Genomic DNA, 15,554 nt, shown 5'->3' on the forward strand with positions numbered 1-15,554 from the left:
TCAAAACGACCAAGAACTAGCTAGCCTAAAATGTCCACAATGCTGAAAAATGTCCACAATTGGAAACCTTCCCCTCAGGTTACAAAAAAGAGGAGAGGAGAGGAGGGGAGGGCAGGGGAGGGGAGGAAAGGAGAGGGGAGGGAGGGGAGGGGAGAGGGGAAAAGAAACAAACCTATATGAGAGATTCCATGGCTTCTTTAGAACAAAGAGGATAAAACTGCAGAGGAAGGCTGGTGAATATAGCCTAGCAAAGGAGAATTTCCCAACAAAATTTTCAAAGGAGTACCACTGGTCACAGGGAAGGCTGGTGAGCACAGGATTGTGCTGAGAGTAGGAAAAGGATTTACTCTAAGGCCTCTGTTTAAGGGCCTTCAGTGGTTTAATTTTCCATATAGCCCACTTTCATAGGGTTCAGAATCTAACCTCTGGGTATCTGCCTGCCGTGTAGTGATATGGGTTATATATATTCAGATAGCTGTGGCATCCTTGATCCACAGGACGTGGAGGGAAACCGATCTAACCCTAGCCATAACAGATGAAAAGACTCCAAGTTAGAAACTAAGGTTTCATAGATAACTATAATTTTCTCTCATACTCAGCAAGTTAATGGAGTTACCCAAATGACTCCTCTATAAATAAACAATATGGCAAAGTTTATATCCTTTATTCCTTTTTAACATTTGCTAGTATAACTTCTCACAAATTTTAAGAAGAAAAATCCAGTAGGGCCATTCAAATCATAAATAGTTATAAAACCAGAATAGAAATTCCAGCTAGAAACCTCAAGCAAATAACACTAATTGGAACAAAACAAAAAATTCAGTATAGTTTGTTAAGTGAATTGTTCAACCAGTGTACCAATCATTTGAAATATCATCAATCTTCATTTATTTTTATTTTAAATTTCCTAATGGGGGCTCAGTAATGAGAAAGGTTAAATCCTGCAAAATAGGACTGTTTTTATCGCACACACACAACAGAGGTAGGGCACACACATGCATCCGATTGTTGATTTAATACTTGGAATTTTCCAAATAAAATTTTTATTTAGGCCTTAAGACCAACCCAAACTGTCAGCAAGAAATATGGACAGGTTAGCAAACAGTGAGAAAAGAAGATAAGATTTCTGAGGAAACACTTCAAGTCTGTGGTTAAGTCATCTCCAGCACACTCCAGAAACAGTATACCCTTGTGCAGGTCCACTCGAATTTACAAACCTATCAAGTACCTAGTATGTGCAGGTGCAATACTAGACAAGGTTAGAAACATAAAAAAGTCTAAGAATTCAGACTTATACTCCAAGAGTTTTCACTCTCCTTCTTTAAATTCATTGAATAAAGAATTATTATGGTCTGTACTGGGAATACAAAGATGAGTAGATAACGGTCTTTGCTAGCCTGAACATTTTAATAGGGGTAACTAACTGGAACACAGAAGATAAGTGATAAGAGTTATAAGTAGTTGACCTTATATTTTATCATATAAAAGGAACATATTTTAGAATGAAAGGGTGCTCTACTAATAATTACACTGGGATAACAAGCATAACTCAGAATGACCCAGGCAAACTAGCATATGTGGTCATACTAGATAAGAGGAATAAAGATAAGCTAGACTGAGAGTTCATTGGAAGGAAGAAATTCCTTCTAATGGAGAGAAGAGAAAAGTCCTCTTGCAAAAGGTAATATTTTAAATAATCTTTCACAAATGGTCAAGGTTTCTCAATTAGAGTTGCTCATGCAGGCTTAAGTATGGAGAAAGCTATGGTTCTGTGCAGCATTCCAAAAGCCTGGTCCATCCTTACCCACCAGGTCTTATCTTCCAATATTCTTGAAGTAAATCTTCTTCTCTAATGAGGTGGCATCATTGCTGTCCTGCAAATGTAGGAGTTTGTTCCTACCTCTCTAGTTTTTCATGTTGTTTCCCTGACCCACAATACTCTCTCGCAATGTAGTTGGTTTATCTGCCTTTGCCTGGCTTCAGACACCACTTCAAACCCATACTCTTACCATGTTCATGAAGCCTTACACACTTTTTCTCTAGACCATGAATTTCATCTACCTTAGAACTTTTATAAAATTTAATGTCTTTACCTCTTTGGAGGCAATGATATCATAATATACTGTGATGATATTTGCAAGTTTTGTCATTAATGCCATAATTGACTTTGAGAAGAGGAATTGTAGCATATTTTCCACAACCTTCACTTTATCTATTAATACCTTACATAGTGTTATTGAACCTAGAGAATGCCAAGCACTGAAGTCAATATTTTACGCATATTATACCATTTAATTCTCCCAGCAATTAAATGAAGTAAGTTTGCTCATTTTACAAAGAAGAAACTTAGACAAAAGTACTTTATATAACTTTCCTAAGATCATAGAACTGGTAAGTAGAGAAACTCAGACTGTGAATTGAGACACTAGATGAACAAACATGTCACTGAGCAGTTGGAAGTTAATTTGGATGTGGCCAAAACTAAACCATGACATGTGGAAACGATATCATAATGCCAACAATGAACTGCCTTCCTGTATTCTAGCCCCCAATTCCTACTGAGATCTCCTACATACTTACTGAGAATAGATGACCTATTCCCAAAGAACAAAAGCCATAGAACTTCCACATTTCATTTTCTTTAGTCATGCCCAAGTTTTCAAAATGACCAGCATCTTCAAAACTGTGTTTAATAGAGACAGCCAAAGAAAATACCATTTTCTTCTATAAATATCGCATTCCTTTCCAGTTGCCAAGGACGCTGCAAAAGATATGACAAGTGATTGCAAAAGACGGACTGGCATAGAGGTTAAGAGTATGAACTCCAAAGCCACCGGCCTAGTTTAGAAGATCCTGGTGGCGGGGCGCGGTGGCTCACGCTTGTAATCCCAGCACTTTGGGAGGCCGAGGCGGGCGGATCACGAGGTCAGGAGATCAAGACCACGGTGAAACCCCGTCTCTACTAAAAATACAAAAAAACTAGCCGGGCATGGTGGCGGGTGCCTGTAGTCCCAGCTACTCGGAGAGGCTGAGGCAGGAGAATGGTGTGAACCCGGGAGGCGGAGCTTGCAGTGAGCCGAGATTGAGCCACTGCACTCCAGCCTGGGTGACAGAGCGAGACTCCGTCTCAAAAAAAAAAAAAGAAGATCCTGGTTTGCCAATTACAAGCTATGTCTACTTAAGTAAGTTACCCAACCTCTCTGTCTTAGATTCCTTATTGTAAAATGTGGACAATGATAGAACCTATCACTTGGGGTTGTTTTGAGAATTAAATTAATTAATATAGGTAGAAAATTTATGACAGCATGTTACAGCTGGTAAGTGCTCCACAAATGTTAGGTATTTGATTGTCATTGCTGCTGCTGCTGCTGCTGCTGCTGCTGCTGCTACTACTACTACTACTACTACTACTACTACTACTACTACTACTACTACTAATTCTACTAATATTGCTGCGACAATTACTTGTGGGCAGACTTAATCATAGGATGGTGGTTACAACTGAATTGAGACAGATGTTATCAAGATGATTAAATAGAGGTGTCCAGCACTCACCTCCCTGACAAAGGACCACAACAACCAGTAGATAACCACAAATCAAACAGAGTATTTAAGGAAGAATACTGGGATTCAGTAGAGAAGTTATGAAGACCTTTTAGGGTACAGAAACTTAAAAAGGCATTATAGAGAGAAAAGCAAAGCACCCAGTATCAGTTTGTTTCAAGCCAAGAGGAACTCCCATTGTGGGAAAAAAGAAAGTGGGAGATTGCCAGCAGCCATATTCCCACCATGGACACCAGCAATTCTAGGTACAGAAGAGCCTCACAGCCCTTACAGGCCCTGATCCCAGCATAGGGAGCATTTGGAGTCCAAGCAACTTCATATTTCCTGAGAGGGAAAACACGCTGAGTCCTTTGCACTCCCCTGGATCCAGGATGCTGAAGCACAATACCATTTTAAGAGCAGAGCTGCCACCAGAATGTATCCATTCATAGGATCCAATAGTCCCTGCATGTCCATATTCCTGGGGTCCTGCTGCCATCCCACCACATACACCCAGAAGGCTGCAGCATCATGACATGAGATGGACACAGAAATGATACCATGACCATAGCGTCTGAGCCCGTGTAGCACCCTATATCCCATGGGACAGGCAGTTCAGCACAGCAAAGAGGCTTACCCCAGGACAGAGAGCGCCAACACACAAAAGCAAATGAAGTCTATGAAATGACTGAAAATGAATTCAAAATAATGATCTTAAGGAGATTCAGCAAGATACAAGAGAACACAGACATTTCCACAAAATCAGAAAAACAGTGCCTGATCTGAATGAGAAATTCAACAAAGAGATAGATATCACAAAACAAAACCAGAGAAATCTTGAAACAGAACAATTCAATGAATGAAATAAAACTTTAATTGAGAATGTCAATAATAGGCTAGTTCAAGCAGACTAATTTCTAAACTTGAAGACAGCTCTTTTGAAGAAACTCAGTCAGACAAAAATAAGAAGACATTTTAAAATAAAAGGACATATAGGCCACCATTAAGTAAACAAATATGTGAATTTTGGAAGTTCTAAGAAGAAAAGATGGGAAATGGCATAGAAAACCTATTTTTAAAAAATAGCCATAGGCTGGGCATGGTGGCACATACCTATAATCCAAGCACTTTGGGAGGCTGAGACAGGAGGATAGCTTGGAGTTTGAGACCAGAGTGAGGAAGATGGTGATGTGCCATATCTACCAAAAAAAAAAAAAAAAATCTGGGTATGGTGGCATACAACTGTGGTCATAACTTCGCAGGAGGATCACTTGAGCCCAGGAGGTCGAGGTTGCAGTGAACCATGTTCATGCCACTGCACTCCAGCTTGGGCGATAGACAGAGACCTTGTCTCAAAAAATAATAATAAAATATTAGCCAAAAACTTCCCAATACTTAGGAGAGACACGACCACCCAGATTTAGAAAGCTAAGAGCCCCCAAATAAATTTAACTCAAAAAGGTCCTTGCCAAGGCACATTATAGTCAAACTTTCAAAAGGCAAAGGTAAAGATGGAATGCTAAAAACTGAGAGGAAAACATCAAATCACATATGAGGATATGCCATCAGACTAACAGCAGATTTTCCAGCAGAAACCTGCAGGCCAGGAAAGAATGGGATGATATATTCAAGGTGCTGAAAGAAAAAACAAACACCACCAAAGAACCCTATACACAGAAAAACTAACCTTCAGAAATGACAGAGAAACAAAGTCTATCTCAGACAAGCAAAAACTGAGGAAATTCATCACCAGTAGACCTGACCTACAAGAAAAGCTTAAAAAAGTCCTACATCAGGAATTGAAGGGCAATATATACTTTTTCTGAGTCATATACTTTCATGAAAGCAGTACTCATGTATAACTCACCGGTAGAGCAGATAAACAAATACAAAGAGAATGAGATCACACATTACTATTACAGAAAACCACCAAACCACAAAAATAAAAAATAAGAGAAGAAGAAAGGAACAAAGGGTATAAAAAACAACCAGAAAACAATTAACAAAATAACAGAAGTAAGTACCCATCTATCAATAAAAACCTCAAATATAAATGGTTTTGATTTCCCAATTAAAATATATGGACTGGCTGAATGGATTTTTTGTAAGACCCAACGATTCTGTAAAAACACACACCATCTAAAAGTAAAGGGATAAAAAATATATTCCACACAAATAGAAATCAAAAGTGAGCAGAAGTAGCTATGTTTATTTCAGATGAAATAGATATTAAGTAAAAAAAGAAAAAAGAAAGACAAAGAATGTCATTATATAATGATAAGGGAATCTATTCAGCAAGTATATATAACAATTGTGAATACACATGCATCCAGCACTGGAGGACCCAAATTCATAAAGCAAATGTTACTACATCTGAAGAGAGAAAGAGAGAGAGAGAGAGAGAGAGAAGAGATTCCAATACAATAATGATAGGGGGCTTGAACAACCCACTATCAGCATTAGATAGATCATCTAGACAGAACATCAACAAAAAAAGATTGGATTTGAACTGGACTTTAGGCCAAATAGACACAAAAGACATTTCCAGAACAATATATCCAACGACAAAGCATACATTCTTCTCATCAGCACATGGAACATTCTCCAGGATAGAACATATGTTAGACCACAAAAGTCTAAACAAATTTCTAAAAATTAAAATCATATCAAGTTTCTTCGCAGACCACAATGGAATAAAACTAGAAATCAATACCAAGAGGAACTTTGAAACTTATATAAAAACATGGAATATAAACACGTTCCTGAATGACCACTGGGTCAATGAAGAAATTAAGATGGAAATCATAAAAATTCTTGAAATAAAGGAAAACAGAAACACAATATACCAAAACCTCTGGGGCAAAGTAAAACCAGTATTAAAAGGCAAGTTTATAGCAATAAAAGCTGACATAAAAATAATAGAAAGATTTCAAATAAGCAATCTAATGATGTACTTCAAGAAATTTCAAAAGCAAGAGCCAACCAAACCCAAAATTAGTAAAGGGAAAGAAATAATAAAGATCAGAGCAGAACTACACTGAATGGAGACTTAAACAATACAAAAAATCAGCCAGGTGTGGTGGCTCACACCTGTAATCCCAGCACTTTGGGAGGCCAAGGTGGACAGATCATGAGGTCAGGAGATCGAGACCATCCTGGCTAACACAGTGAAACCTCGTCTCTACTAAAAAAAAAAATACAAAAAAATACAAAAATTAGCCAGGTGTGGTGGCAGGTGCCTGTAGTCCCAGCTACTCGGGAGGCTGAAGCAGGAGAATGGTGTGAACCCAGGAGGCAGAGCTTGCAGTGAGCCAAGATCACACCACTGCCGTCCAGCCTGGGCAACAGAGCAAGACTCTCTCAAAAAACAAACAAAAACAAAACAAACAAACAAACAAACAAAATACAAAAGATCAAAGCAACAAAAAGCTTGTTTTTTGAAAAGATAAACAAAATCAACAAACCTTTGGCTAGACTAAGGAAAAATGAGAAAAGACCTAGATAAATAAAATCAAGAAATTGAAAATGAGACATTACAACTAGTACTACAGAAATACAAAGAATAATTCAACTAGGCTGGATACAGTGGTTCATGTCTGTAATCCCAGCACTTTGGGAGGCTGAGGCAGGTGGATTGCTTGAGCCCAGGAGTTAGAGACCAGCCTGAGAAACATGGTGAAATCCTATCTCTATAAAAACTACAAAAATTATCCAGGTATGGTGGTCCACACCAGCAGTTCCAACTACTTGGGAGGCTGAGGTGGGAGGATTTCTTGAGCCTGGGAGGTCAAGGCTGCAGTGAGCCATGATCATGCCACTTCACTCCACCCTGGGCAATGGAGTGAGACCTTGTCTGAACAACAACAAAAAAATCATTAGACACTATCATGACAGCTATATGCCAACTAACTGGAAAACCTAGAGCAAATAGATAAATTTCTGGACACAGGTAACCTATCAATTTTAAACCAGAAAGAAATAGGAAAACTGGAAAGACCAATAACAAGTAAAGAGATTGAAACAGTAACAAAAAATCTCCCAGCAAAGAAAACCCTGAGAATGGATGCCTTTACTGCTGAATTCTATCAAACTTTTAGAAAATAATTAACTACCAATTCTTCTAAATTATTACAAAAACTGATGAGGTGGTAATTCTTCCTAACTTATTGTTCAAGGCCAGTATTACCCTGATACTAAAATCAGACAAAAACATTACAAATACAGCAAATTAAAGGCCAATATCCCTGATTAACACAGATGCAAAAATCCTTGACCAAATACTAGCAAACTGAATACAACAGTACAACACAAAGATTATATACCATGATCAAGTAGTATTTAGCTTGGAGATGCAAGGATGCTTCAGCATACTCAAATCAATAAATGTGAGATATATCACAGCATTGTCCAGTCAACAGAATGGACAAAAACCATATTATCATCTCAATAGATGCAGAGAAAGCATTTGGTAAAATTCAACATCACTTCATGATAAATACTCTCAATGAATTAGGTATAGAATCAGTATACCCAGACACAATAAAGACCATATATGCAAGCCCATAGCTAACATCATACTGAAACAGGAAAAGCCAAAATATATTTTCTCTAAGAACTAGAACAAGACAAAGATATTATGTATTGAAAAACCCAAAAGCTCCACCAAAAATAAATCTCAGAACTAATAAACAAATTCAGTAAAGTTGCAGGATACAAAATTAACACATAAAAATTGGTACATTTCTATACATCAGCAACAAACTAGCTGAAAAAGAAATCAAGAATGCAAATGCATTTACAATAGCTACAAAAAAAATCTAGGAATAAATTTAACCAAGGAGGTGAGAGATCTCTATAATGAAGACTACAAAACATTGATAAAAGAAACTAAAGAGGACACACAAAAATGTAAAAGTATTCCATGTTCATGAATTGAAAGAATTAATAATGTTAAACAAACCATACTATTCAAAGTGATCTACAGATTCAATGCACTCCCTATTAATGACATGTCGATATCGATATCAATATCCATGACGTTCTTCACAGAAATAGAAAAAAAGCCTAAAACTTGAGGAACCATAAAAGATCCCAAATAGCCAAAAAGCAGAACTGAGCAAAAATGATAAAGCTGAAGACATCACACTACCTGACTTCAAAATATACTACAAAGCTATGGTAACCCAAACAGCATGATACTGGCATAAAAACTGATACACAGGCTGATTGAACATAATAGAGAACCCAATAATAAATTCATGTATTTACAGCTGATATAGCTTGGATTTGTGTCCCTGCCCAAATCTCATGTCGAATTGTAAACCTCAGTGTTGGAGGCAGAACCTGGTGGGAGGTGACTCAATCATGGGGACAGATTTCCCAATTGCTGTTCTCATGATAGTGAGTTCTCATGACATCTGGTTGTTTAAAAGTGTGTAGCACCTCCTCTTTGCTCTCTTCCTCCTGTTCCTGTCATGCAAGTCGTGCCTCCATCTCTTCACCTTCCACTATGACCATAAGTTTCCTAAGGTTTCTGAAGCCATGCTTCCTGTACAGCCTGCAGAACTGAGAGTCAATTAAACCTCTTTTCTTTATAAATTACCAGTCTCAGGTAGTTCTTAATAGCAATGTGAGAACAGACTAATAAAAGTCAACTGATTTTTGACAAAAGTGCCAGCAACATACATTGGAGAAAGGACAACCTCTTCCTTAAATGGTGCTGGGAAAACTGGGTATTCATAATGCAGAAAAATGAAATTAGACCCCTATTTCTCACCATATACAAAAATCAACTCAAAGTAGATTAAATACTTAAATGTGAGACCTAAATTAATAAAACTACTAGAAGAAAACATAGGGAAACTGCTTTAGGACATTGATATGGGCAGACATTTTAAGGTAAGACTTCAAAAGTACTGGCAACAAAACTAAAAATAGATAAGTGGAATTATATTAAACTAAAGTGCTTCTGCACAGCGAAAGAAACAACAGAGTAAAGGAGGCATGAAATGGGGCAATAGGTTTTCAAGCTATCATGTGACAAGGGATTAATATCCAGAATACACAAGGAACTCAAATAATTTAACAGCACAAAAGCAAATAACCCAAAATAAAAATTGGCAAATAATCTGAACACTCACTTTTTAAAAGCAGGCAGCAATATGGACAACAAACATATTTTTTAAATGCTCAACATCATTAATCATCAAGGAAATAAAAATCAAAAGTACAGTGAGATATTATTTCACCCCAGTTAAAATGTCTTATATCAAAAAGATAGGCACTAACAGACGCCAGTGAGGATGGAGAGAAAAGGGAACTCATACAACCTTGGTGGAATATAAATTAGTACAACCCTTATCAAAAACAGTATGGGTGTCTCTTAAACTAAAAATAGAACCACTGTGTGATCCAGCAATCTCACTATTGTGTTTATCTAAAGGAATAAAAATCTATATATTGAAGAGATATTTGCACCCCCATATTTACTGCAGCATTATTCACAATAGCCAATATATGGAATCAACCTAAGTGTCCATCAATAGAAGAATGGATTCAAAATGTGTCATGTATACAAAATGGAATACTACTAAGTAATAAAAAGAATAAAATCCTGCCATTAGTGGCAACATTGATGAGCTTTGAAGACATTATGTTACATAAAATAAGTCATGCACAGGAAGATGAATACCATGTATTCTCACTCATACTTGGGACTTTAAAAATTTGAGTTCACAAAAGTATAGTGTAGACTTGTGGTTATGAGAAGCTGGAAAAGATAGTAGGGAAAGGAGGATAAAGGGAGGTTGATTAGGAGACAGAAAATTTTAGCTAAAGAATAAGGTGTAGTGTTCTATAACACTTTGGGGTAACTATGGTTGCCCCTAGGGTAACTTATTGCATATTTTTAAATACTAGAAAATAGAATTTTGAATTTTCCTAACACAAAGAAATGATAAATATTTGAGGCGATGGATATGCTAATTACTCTGATTTGATCACTACTCATTGTATTCACGTATTTAAATGTCATTCTGTATCTTATAAATATGTACACTTACATGTCAATTTTTCAAAAAATTTAAAAATTGATTGAGAAATCTTTCTCTTTCTTTTACAGCTAATAGTTTAGGCAGAATGGTTGTGAACAGATAGGCATTTGAAGCAAATTAAATTAGAATGCCTCTTTGCAGGTCCAAAGAAATATTTACTTAGAAATAATTATAGTCCCCAGGAAATAAGACTATGGATTAGAAAGGTGAAAAATACACATTTAGGATGATGTATAACCCAAGGTTGGCTATAGTATATTTGCAATATCCGACTTATCAGGACAAAAAATGATGATTGTCACAGCGAGCTATTTCTTCACTAATTATAATAATAATGATCATAACAATACTATTTTTAAACTAATATTCAAGCACTAATTAAACAGTCATTATCTCATAGTTCCTTTCTTCTTCCTTCTCATTTCCTGTCCATGGAAAGTCTCAGGAAGGCTCTAATAAATCCAACCCTGTAACAGTGACTCTGGCATCAGTAGCCATGATCAATTGACACATTGCTTTCCTTAGTAAACCAATCAGGACCCAAACAACTACCTGATAGACATTTCTACTGTGGCTACAAATGCCCCATGTTTGGGGGTCTGCTGGCTTGTAGCTTTATTTTGTTCAAAGTAATCTTTTATGTATCTTAAAAAACTGTAACAATGACTGGACTAGGACATGACAAGCAGATTTTATCTATCAGTAATATTTTATAGATGAAGAAATTAGGATTTGGAGCATGTAAGGCACTTTTCCTATAAGCACATAAATATCAATAATAAGTTGTACTTCTGAAACTCAAACTACCATCTCCTCATTCCATCTCCTACATTCTTTCTAAAAGTCCACTTTACTATGTCATCCAAAAGAATTGCTTGCTACAATGTTGGTCACAGTGTAGGTAATTTTTTACTTAAAAAAAGTTACAGATTCACAGGAAGTTGCAAAGAAGAAAGAAGACTCCTATGTACCCTTCACCCAGCTTCCCCCAATGTACCTTTCACTCAGCTTCCCACAATGTACCTTTCCCCTAGCTTCCCCCAATGTACCCTTCACCTAGCTTTCCCCAATGTATTAACTCGTTCTCACACTGGTAATAAAGACATATCTGAGACTGCATAATTGATAAAGTAGTTTTATTGACTCACAGTTAAACATGGCTTGGGAGGCCTCAGGAAACTTACAGTCATGGAGAAGGGGAAGCAAACATGTCCTTCTTTATATGGTGTTTGTAAGAAGTACAGGGTGAAGGCGGGGGGAATAGCCCCTTATGAAACCATCAGATCTCGTGGGAACTCACTATCACAAGAGCAGCATGGAGGTAACTACCCTCATGACTAAATTACTTCCCACTGGGTTCCTCCTACAACACATAGGCATTATGGAAACTACAATTCAGGGTGAGATTTGGGTGGGAAAACAGCCAAACCATATCATTCTGCCCCTGACCTCTCCCAAATCTCATGCCTTCTCATTTCAAAATACAATCATGCCTTGCCAACAGTCCCCCAAAGTCCTAACTCATTCTAGCATTAATCCAAAACCCAAAGTCCAAGGTATCATCTGAGACAAGGCAAGCCCCTTCTGCCTATAAGCCTGCAAAATCAAAAGTGAGTTATTTACTTCTTCGATACAATGGGGATACGGGCATTGGGCAAATATACTTGCTCCAAATGGAAGAAATTGGCCAAAACAAAGGGGCCACAGGCCCTATGCAAGTCCAAAATCCAATAGGGCAGTCACTAAAACCTTTAAGTTCCAAAATGATCTCCCTTGACTTCATGTCTCACATCCAGGACAAGCTGATGCAAGAGGTGGGCTGCCATGGTGTTGAGCAGCTCCGGCCCTGTGGCTTTGCAAGGTACAGCACCCCCTCCCAGCTGCTTTCATGAGCTGGCTTTGAGTATCTGCAACTTTTCCAGGCACACAGTGCAAGCTGTCAGTGGATCTACCATTCTGGGATCTGAAGGATGGTGGCCCACTTCTCACAGCTCCACTAAGCAGTGCCCCAGTGAGGAATCTGTGTGGGGGCTCCAACCCCACATTTCCCTTCTGCACTTCCCTAGCGGAGATTCTCCATGAGGCCTCTGCCATTGCAGCAGACTTCTGCCTGGACAACCAAGCATTTCCATATATCATCTGAAATCTAGGTGGAGGTTCCCAAACCTCAATTCTTGACTTCTGTGCACCTGCAGGCTTAACACTACATGGAAGCTGTCAAAGTTAGGGGCTTGCACCCTCAGAAGTAATGGGTCAAGCTGTACCCTGGCCTCTTTTAGCCACAGTTGGAGCATCAGGAACAAAGTCCTGAGGCTGTACACAGAAGGGGGGCCCTGGACCTGGCCCAGGAAACCATTTTTCCCTCCTAGGCCTCTGGGCCTGTGATAGGAGGGGTTGCAATGAAAGTTTCTGACATGCCCTGGAGACATTTTTCCCATTGCCTTGGTGATTAACACTCAGCCCTTTATTACTTATGCAAATTTCTGCAGTGGGCTTGAATTTCTCCCCAGAAAATCAGTTTTCTTTTCTATTACATTGTCAGGCTGCAAATTATCCAAACTTTCATGCTCTGCTTTCTCTTGAATGCTTTGCTATTTAGAAATTCCTTCCACAAGACACCCTAAATCATCTCTCTCAAGTTCAAAGTTCCAAAGATCTCTAGGGAAGAGGCAAAATGCTGCCAGTCTCTTTGCTGAAGCATAACAAGAATCACCTCTACTCCAGCTGCCAACCAGTTCCTAATTTCCATCTGAGACCACCTCAACCTGGACTTCATTTTCTATATCACTATCAGCATTTGGTCAAAGTCATTCAACAAGTCTCTAGGAAGTTCCAAACTTTCCCATATTTTCCAATCTTCTTCTAAGCCCTCCAAACTGTTCCAATCTCTGCCTGTTACCCAGTTCCAAAGTCATTTCCACATTTTTGGGTATCCTTATATCAGCACCTCACTCTCTACACCAATTTAGTGGATTAGTTCACTCTCACACTGCTAATAAAGAACTAGCTGGGACTAGGTAATTTATAAAGGAAAGAGGTTTAATTTACTCACAGTTCAGTATGGCTGAGAAGGACTCAGGAAACTTATAATCATGGCAGAAGAAGAAGCAAACATGTCCTTCTTTACATGGTGGCCGCAAGGAGAAGTGAGAGAAAAGGGTGGGGAACTAGTCCCTTATAAAACCATCAGATCTCATGAGAATGCACTCACTATCATGAGAACAGCATAGAGATAACCACCCTCATGATTCAATTACCTCACACTGGGTCCCTCCCATGACATGTGGAGATTATGGGAATGACAATTCAAGATGAGATTTGGGTGGGGACACAGCCAAACCATATCAGCATCCTATATATCTACAGTACAATATCAAAATCAGAAGATTGACATTAGCATGTTACTGTTAACTAGTCTACAAATATAATTTAGTTTATACCATTTTAATCTATATTCATTTATGCATGTATTATGTATGGGTATAGTTCTATGCAATATTATCTCATGTAAAATTCACAAAACCACCATCACCATCTCTTTGTATTTGCACCCACTCGACCTTTCCCACTCACCTACCCTAATACTGTCAACCACTAACCTGTTCTCCATATCTATAGTTTGTCATTTAAAGAATATACAAGTATTTTGTGAACATACATTTTTACATTTCTAGGATAAATATCCAAAAGTGTGATTGCAGGGTCATCTGGTAAGAACATGTTTAGTTTCTAAGAAAACTACCAAATGATTTTCTAGAATGACTGTAATTTTACATTCTCATCAGCAATGTCTGAGTGATCGTCTCTCCATATCCCAACACCTGATGTTGCCACTATTTTTTGTTTTAGCTATTCTGATAGGTGTATAGCAATAATGCATTATGTTTTTAATTTATATTTTGCTAACTGCCAATGGTGTTGAGTATATTTTCACTTGCCATCTGTATCTACACTTTAATATTTGTTCATGTCTTTTGCCCATTTTATAACTGGATTGATTTTTTACTGTTAAGTTTTGAGAATTATTCATATTTGCTACATATAGGTTGAGCATCTTAAATCTGGAAATCGAAAATCTGAATTGCTCCAAAATTCAAAACATTTTGAGTGCTGACACGATTGTCAAAGTATGCTCCCTGGAGCATTTCGGATTTCAAATTTTTGAATTTAGGATGTTTAACTGGTAAGTATAATGAAAATATTCCAAATTCTGAAAAAGTCTGAAATCTGAAACTCTTCTGGTCCAAGAATTTCAGATAAAAGATACCCTGTATAAGGCCTTTATTGGATATGGGATTTGCCAATATTTTCTCACAGCTTGCAGTTTGTATTTTCATTCTATCACAGTCTTTCACAATGCAAAAGGTTTAAATTTCATGACAATGAATTAATCATTTCTTAGTTTATATATAGTGCTTTTAATGTAATGTCCAAGAACCCTTTTCTAACCTTAGGTTCCAAAGATATTCTCCTAATTTTTCCAATAGTCTTATATTTTTACATTTTTACATTTAAGCCCATGATACATTTGAGTTAATTTTTGATAAGGTATAAGGTTTAGGTTGGGGTTAATTTTTTTGCCTATGCACATCCAGTGACTCCAGTGCCATGTGTTCAAAAGGCTACTTTTTCTCCATTGAATTGTGTTAATAACTTTGTCAAAACCAATTTGTTATATTTGTATTTGTCTGTTTCTGGGGCCTCTATTCTGTTCTATTGATCTTTGTGTCTATTCCCCTGCCAATACTACACTGTCTTGAGTATAGTAACTATAAAGAAATCCTTAATATTCAATTCAAAACTATTCAATTTAAATTTCAATTCAAAATTCAATTCAACTGATTCAATTCAATTGATTCAGTCGATTCAATTCAATTCAATTGATTCAATTGATTATAGTATCTATAAAGAAATCCTTAATATTCAATTCAAAATTATTCAATTCAAAATTATTTTAGC

The 15,554-nt window shown here is 37.4% G+C and overlaps 1 protein-coding gene across 5 annotated transcripts in view; it reads right to left on the bottom strand.

Annotated features, from left to right (window-relative positions):
• NELL1 (neural EGFL like 1) overlaps positions 1 to 15,554 on the bottom strand; it is a 932,871-nt gene that overhangs the window by 364,662 nt on the left and 552,655 nt on the right. The gene's annotated exons all lie outside the window — the stretch shown is intronic.

Source organism: Symphalangus syndactylus, chromosome 6, assembly GCF_028878055.3.
Source record: "Symphalangus syndactylus isolate Jambi chromosome 6, NHGRI_mSymSyn1-v2.1_pri, whole genome shotgun sequence".
NCBI classification, from domain to species: domain Eukaryota; kingdom Metazoa; phylum Chordata; class Mammalia; order Primates; family Hylobatidae; genus Symphalangus; species Symphalangus syndactylus.